Source organism: Propithecus coquereli, unplaced genomic scaffold, assembly GCF_000956105.1.
Source record: "Propithecus coquereli isolate 6110/MARCELLA unplaced genomic scaffold, Pcoq_1.0 Scaffold31, whole genome shotgun sequence".
NCBI lineage: Eukaryota > Metazoa > Chordata > Mammalia > Primates > Indriidae > Propithecus > Propithecus coquereli.
Genome location: NW_012148730.1, coordinates 2,120,633 through 2,127,974, shown reverse-complemented (window position 1 = coordinate 2,127,974; position 7,342 = coordinate 2,120,633). Strand labels below are relative to the sequence as shown.

The following is a 7,342-nucleotide window of genomic DNA, read 5'->3' as shown; positions in this document are numbered from 1 at the left end:
GATAGTTTCCTTGGCCGTGCAAAAGCTTTTTAATTTGATCAGATCCCATTTATTTATTTTTGTTGCTGCGGTGATTGCTTTGGGGGTCTTCTTCAAGAATTCTTTGCCTAGGCTGATGCCTGAAAGGGTCTTCCCAACATCTTCTTTTAGACTTCTTAAGGTTTCATGCCTTAGGTTTAAGTCTGTTATCCACCTTGAATTGATTTTTGTAAAAGGTGAGAGGTGGGGATCCAGTTTCATTCTTCTACATGTAGCTATCCAGTTTTCCCAGCACCATTTATTGAAAAGAGATTCTTTTCCCCAGTGTATGTTTTTGTCTGCTTTGTCAAAGATTAGATTTCCATATGCGGATGGTTTCATCTCTGGATTCTCAGTCGTGTTCCCAAGGTCTATGTCTCTGTTCTTATGCCAGCACCATGCTGTTTTAGTTACTATAGCCTTGTTGTACAGCTTGAAGTCTGGTAGACTGATACCTCCCAGTTTGTTCTTTTTACTTAAGATTGCTTTGGCTATATGAGGTCTTTTCTGGTTCCATACAAAGTGTAGAATTATTTTTTCTAGATCTGTAAAGAATGATGATGGAACTTTGATAGGGATTGCATTAATTCTGTAGATCACTTTAGGTAATATGGACATTTTGACGATATTGATTCTACCAATCCATGAGCAAGGTAGGTTTTTCCATCTGTTTCCATCTTCTACAATTTCTTTCCTTAGTGTTTCATAATTTTCCCTGTATATGTCTCTGACATCTTTTGTTAAATATATTCGTAGGTATTTAATTTTCTTTGAGGCTATTGTAAAAGGTATTGCGTTTTTTATTTGAATTTTGGCTTGACTGTTATTGGCGTATATGAATGCCTCAGATTTGTGTGTATTGATTTTGTATCCTGAGACTTTATTGAATTCATTTTTCAATTCTAGGAGTCTCTTGGATGAATCCTTGACGTTTTCTAGATATAATATCATATCATCGGCAAAGAGCGAGAGTTTGATCTCGTCTGTCCCCATTTGGACACCCTTAATACCCCTCTCTTGCCTAATTGCTATGGTGAGGATTTCCAGCACTATGTTGAATAGAAGTGGAGATAGAGGGCAACGTTGTGTGGTTCCAGTTCTAAGTGGGAATGGTTTCAATTTTTCCCCATTCAATATGATATCGGCAGAGACAGGAACACTCTTACACTGCTGGTGGGACTGCAAATTAGTGCAACCTCTGTGGAAAAGAATTTGGAGATACCTCAAAGAGCTAAAAATAGAAATACCATTGGATCCAGCAGTAGCACTGTTAGGCATCTACCCAAAAGAGCAAAAGACATTCTATAATAAAGATATCTGCACCCAAATGTTTATGGCACCACAATTCACTATTGCAAGGGTGTGGAAACAACCCAAGTGCCTGTCAATTCATGAGTGGATTATTAAAATTTGGTATATGCATACAATGGAATATTACTCAATTATAAGAAACGACAGTGATCTAGCACCTTTATGTTTTCCTGGATTAAAGTTAAGCCCATTATCCAAAGTGAGGTATCACAAGATCAGAAGAATGGTCTCCACTTGTACTCGCCATCAAATTGGTACTAACTGATGAACACTAGGGTGCTCACATGGCAGTAATACTCTCCAGGGATTAGGGGGACAGGGGGTGTAAACCCGCAACTAAAGGACACGGGGAGCATTGTAGAGGGAAAAGGCATTCCTCTAATCCTCACTTGGGTGAGGCAAAGACATAAAATGTAACCATAATGTTTGCACCCTCATAATACCCTGAAACAAAAAAAAATAATAATAATAAAAAATAAGTAAATGAAAGTGGGATCTGGAGCTGGACTGCCTGGGTTCACATATGGGCTGTGTCATTTACCTGCTGTGTGACCCTCGCTCAGTTTTCTCATCTGTAAAATATGGAGTATAATAGTGTCTTCTTCATAGAGTTTTTGTGAGGATTACATGAGTTTTTATTAAAAAAACACTTAGAGTCAGGTATGAAGTAGACAGTGAATTAACATTAGGTATTATTATTATCTGTTATTGTTATTATGAATAAACATCCCAAATTACATTCTCGTAAAAAAAATAAAAATAAAATAAAATGCAGTTTTAGGTGCGAGAGGACGTGGTGGGTCTGTGAGGCAGGGGCAGCACGGGGTTCCTCGCGGGGCCGGAGGTCCCTGCTGTGTTCCAACCATTCGTAAATTTCTTAAATCTGTGGCAGATTTGGGGAGAATATGCCAAAACAACAGTAAATAGTTGGAACAAAAAGGCAGCTTTACCGTAGTCGGCAGGATTCGAACCTGCGCGGGGAGACCCCAATGGATTTCCAGTCCACCGCCTTAACCGCTCGGCCACGACTACTGCTTGCACTTGTTTTGGCATTGCGAATCTATATAGACTCTGCACTAGCGTCGCTGCGGGAACACGTATGTTTGGATCTAGGGAAAAACATTGCTATGTGGTTGTGTCTGATGAGAGCATATTTGAATGTTATGGCTCTAATAATGGTAGCTGTTTGAAGGACTCAGAACATATTCCGCCCTACTCTTTCTATTCTCAGAAAAAACTGAGTTCTAGTCAAATATGAAAGAGAGAGAGAGAGAGAGAGAGAGAGAGATAGAGAGAGAGAGAGAGAGAGAGAGAGAGAATGAATGAATGAATATCGACGGCTACACACCTACCTGCTTGCACAGTGATGGAGCCATTTCCAGGAGGGAACTAGGAACCGTGGGGGGGCCGACCAGCTTCCTGGCTGCCTTGCATGGCCACCACTTTCACCCCTCCGCCTTTCTCTTTGACAAACAGCTCCCAGGACTTTGTTTTCACCCACCAGGCGTTAGTTAGAATGCTGTTACCCACCGATTAATATTCCCTACGCAGGGCCAGAAAGTCCCACCGTGCCATAAAAGCACTACTTTGAAAAGTGTAAAGCGTGCTACAAGTCTAAGGTATTATTGTCAACCTGCGCTAAAGTGGGATAGCAAAGAGTTTCCCTTGGAAACTCGGGAGATACAGTTTGATCCAGATGATTTATTAGCTTCATTTATTTGTTTTGTTGTTTGTTCAAGATCTCTCTCATGTCCTTGAAGAGCAACTGGTGTACTGGAGCCAATGGTGCCTGCTCACTAGAGCCCACCTTTAAATTTTCATGGATTTTGGGAGGCAGTTGTTAAATGGAACCATTATTAAAAGTTAGATTATCTAAACTTGCAATTAAATTATATCGAAAGCAAAGATAATACTCAAAATTCACCACGTTTTAGTTATTTCACTACATTTTACTATTATTTATGCTGTTGAGATTATTTACATCTACTGTATCTGAAATACTTTCTCTTCTTAACTTGCCATTCAGTGATGTCACTTGGGAAGCTTGAAATCAGCCACAGGGGGTGTATTTACATTAGGGAAATTGCAAATGTGACAGAGCAGGGTTTTTTCTCCCTAGGAGCTTGTTGTGAAACATTTACTAGCACACCACTGATGTTACCATCAGGCCAACTAGAGTATTTTCAGCAAGGCAGCACTCCCCTTTCCTGTAGGGCCACTCTGGTTATTCTCCCTGAAGTTTTATTTCAGCTATTAGAATCCTGGTATATTGTATCCTACTCTTTAATTCTAAAAATTTGTTTCTCCAAGTTGCCTTGCCAGGTGATTGTACCTAGGACTGACCTACAGCAGAAAGACAGGAAAAAGCCATTTGTAAAAGCTGTCCTTACGACATGATTCCAGGGGAAGTAATGCACAGTTGCCATGTAGTTTGACAGGCTTAAATTAGTGATTTGATTTTTCTCTTGGAAAGATGAAATCTGAGGTGATATGTACCAGTGTTGAATCTCATGTAGAAGATTTTCAATGAGAGACAGTGAAAAGATAAAAGGAAATGTTTCTGGTTAAAAAAAAAAAACAACTATGTAAAATATGCTCAAAGGCCTAAAGTAAAATACAGAGAAAGATATAATGGAAATCAGAAAAATAACGTAAGAGGAAAATAGAAATAATAACAAAGAGACAGAACATATTAAAAAACAAAAAAGTCTAGAGCTGAAAAACACAGCAACTGAATTAAAAAATTAACTAGAGGGGTTCAAGAGCAGACTTGAACAGGCAAAAGAAAGAATCAGTGAACTTGAAGACAGTTTATTTAAAATCATTGTCGCTGAGGAGCAAACAGAAAATTACAATAAAGGAAAATAAATGGAGTCTAAGGAACATACAGGACACAACCAAGCAGACCAAAATATTCATTATGAAAGTTCCAGAATGAGAAGTTTGGTAGAATGGATAAGGATCCAACTGTATCACATCTAAAAGAGACTCACTTAAGATCTAAGGACGCGTATGGTTTGAAAGTGAAAGGATGGCAAAGGAGCAAATAGTAACCACGTGAGAGGTGGGTGGCTATACTAATATTAGACAAAATAGATTTTAAGTCAAAAATGTTACTAAAGGAGAAAGAGGATATTATATAATGATAAAAGTCTCAATTCACCATGAAGATATTACAATTGCAAGCATATATGCACCAGACATCAGAACTCTCAGATATATAAAGAAAATAATGACATAAATTAGGGAGAAATAGACATGTCAAAAATAATGGTATGTAATTTCAATACCCAACTTTAACTAATGGATAAAACAACCAGACAAGATAAATAGAACTCGAACATTGTAGAGCAATTGGACCTAACAGACATACACAGAACACTGTAAAAGACTGAACACTTAAAAGACTGAAATCACACAAAATATCTTTGTTGATTCCAATGGGATGAAACTAGAAATTAATAGCAAAAGGATATCTGGAAAATTCACGAATATGTGGAAATTAAACAACATATTCTTGAACAACCAATGAACAAAAGAAGAAATCATTGAGATAGAAAACATCTTGAGACAAATGAAAATGAAGACACAGGGTGCCAAAACTTGTGTAATGGATTGAAAACACTTTTAATAGGACATTTATAGCAGTAAATGGAAACATTAAAAAAATCTGAAACCAAAAATCTAATGTTACCATCCTGAATTTAAAAAAAAGGAATTACAAATGACTAAAATATTTTTTTAATTTCAAAATTGCTAGAAATTAGAAAAAAAGAAAAAATAAACTGAACTCAAAGCTAACTGAAGAAAGGAAATAACAAAGATTAGAGCAAAGATAAATAAAATAGAGACTAGAAAAACAATAGAGAAAACCGATGAAATCAAGAGTTGATTTGTCAAGAAGTTCAACAAAATTGACAAACCTGTAGCTAGGTTAACCAAGGAATAAAGAGATAGGAGTCAAATAAATAAAATCAAAAATAAAAATTGGGACTTTACTACCAATTTTATAGCAATAAATAGATTGTAAGAGAATACTATGAAAAAGCATACACCAATAATTTGGATAACCTAGATGATATGGACAAATTCTTAGAAACACACAACCTATCAAGATGCAATCATGCAGAAATGGAAAATCTGAATACTGTTAAACTAGTAAGAAGATTGAATCAGTAATCAAAAAAAAATAAAATAAAATACAACAACAATCAAAAAAGGGAAGCTCGGGACCAGATAGTTTCACTGGTGAATTATACCAAACATTTAAAGAAGAATTAACATCAATCCCTCTCAACTCTTCCAAAACACTAAAGAGGAGGAAACACTTCCTATTCTATAAGGTCTGGATTACTCATATATCCTACAGACTATTGGTTCTTTTTCTATAAAATACTCTGGGTAATCCAGATTTTGGAACCAGGAAGTGGGGTGCTGCTGTAACAAATACCTAAATGTAGAAGTGACTTTGGAACTGCTTAATGGTAGAGTCTGGAATAGTTTTGAGGAGCATGTTAAAATAAGCCTAGATTGCATCGAGGTGATTATTGGTAGAAATATGAATGTTAAAGGTGTTTCTTGTGAGGCCTCAGATAGAAATGAGAAGCATGTTATTGAACACTGGAGGAAAAGTAATTCCTGTTATAAATGGGCAAAACTGTTCCAGTGATTTGTGAATGACAGAATTTTTGAGCTATGAGATTTGATATTATACTAAAGAGATTTCGAGGGGTTTAAGGTTCATCCTGGATTTTTTCCTGTTTATAGTAAAATAGAAAAAGAAAGATATAAATTGAAAGAGAAATTGTTAAGCAACATGAAACACAGCTTGAAGAACTGGAAAATCATCAGCCTATCCGTAATTCGAAAAATGAAAAAGCATGTTCTGGAGACAACACTAAAGGTGTGGCTGGAAAAATCACTTGATCGAGAGACTGAGAGTGAAACTCATGGATATAATGAGCCTCCTCATTAGAAGCCAGAAATAGAGATGGGGGTTTTACCAGCATAAATACGGCCAGTTTGGACTAGTGTGTGTGTGTGTGTATGTATATATATGAAGAAATGTTGTCAGCATTCTGAAATTCTACAGGATGGGATAATAGAGGCATTTAGCTGCAAACATGTTATTCTTCAAGCAAAGGGAAGAATGACTCCAAAGTCAATTCAGAGATCAGCCGGCTGCCACTCTTACCACAAGTCCTGAAAGCACAGGCCTGGGAAGAGGAGGAGGCTGTCTCCTTCTCAGTTTCAGTAAGACAGGCTTCTACCACCCAGGGCCTCAGAGGTGAGGCAAACCCTCACAGACCTTAGGGCAGGTCCACTGCCCAGGGCCTTTAGAAAAGGGCTGCCACTCCAGTGGGATGGTAATTCCACCATCCTGTTAGGCCAAGAGGACATAGAAGCAAGGCAAAGAAGATAATTCTGGAGCTTTAAAATCTACTGGAATTGCCCTGACAGGTTGTGGACTTGCTTTGGACAGTGACCCCTTTCTTTTTTCCGATTTTTCCTTTTTGGCATGGGAATGTCTATTGTATTCTTGTTTCACCACTGTATTTTTGGTATCAGATAACTTGTCTGGTTTCACAAATTCACAGCTGGAGATAAATATTGCCTCAGGATAAATCATACTTCAAGTATTAACCACACTTGATTTATATAATATTTAGTTGAGTATTGAAACTTAGAGTTGAGGCCAGAATGGGCTAAGGCTTTTGGGCTATGGGGATAGAAGTGAATGTGTTTTGCATGTGAGATGGGCATGAATTTTGGAGTTCAAGAAAGTAGAATGTTATGGACTGAATTGTGTCCCCTCAAAATTCATATGATGAAGTCCTTAACCCTAGTACCTCAGGATATTACTATATTTGGAGATAGGGCCTTTGAAAGGTACTTTGTTAAAATAAGGCCGTTAGGGTGGGCCCTAATTCAGTCTGACTTATGTACTTATAAAAAATTAGGACACATGAAGAGAAACCAGACATGCATGCACACAGAGGAAAGAATATATGAA

At 37.3% G+C, this 7,342-nt stretch overlaps 1 non-coding gene across 1 annotated transcript; it reads right to left on the bottom strand.

Moving 5' to 3' along the window:
* Positions 1–2,279: 2,279 nt before the first annotated feature.
* On the bottom strand, positions 2,280–2,361 carry TRNAS-GGA. The gene has a single exon. It is a non-coding gene; the product is annotated as a tRNA-Ser (tRNA).
* Between the last annotated feature and the right edge of the window lie 4,981 nt (positions 2,362–7,342).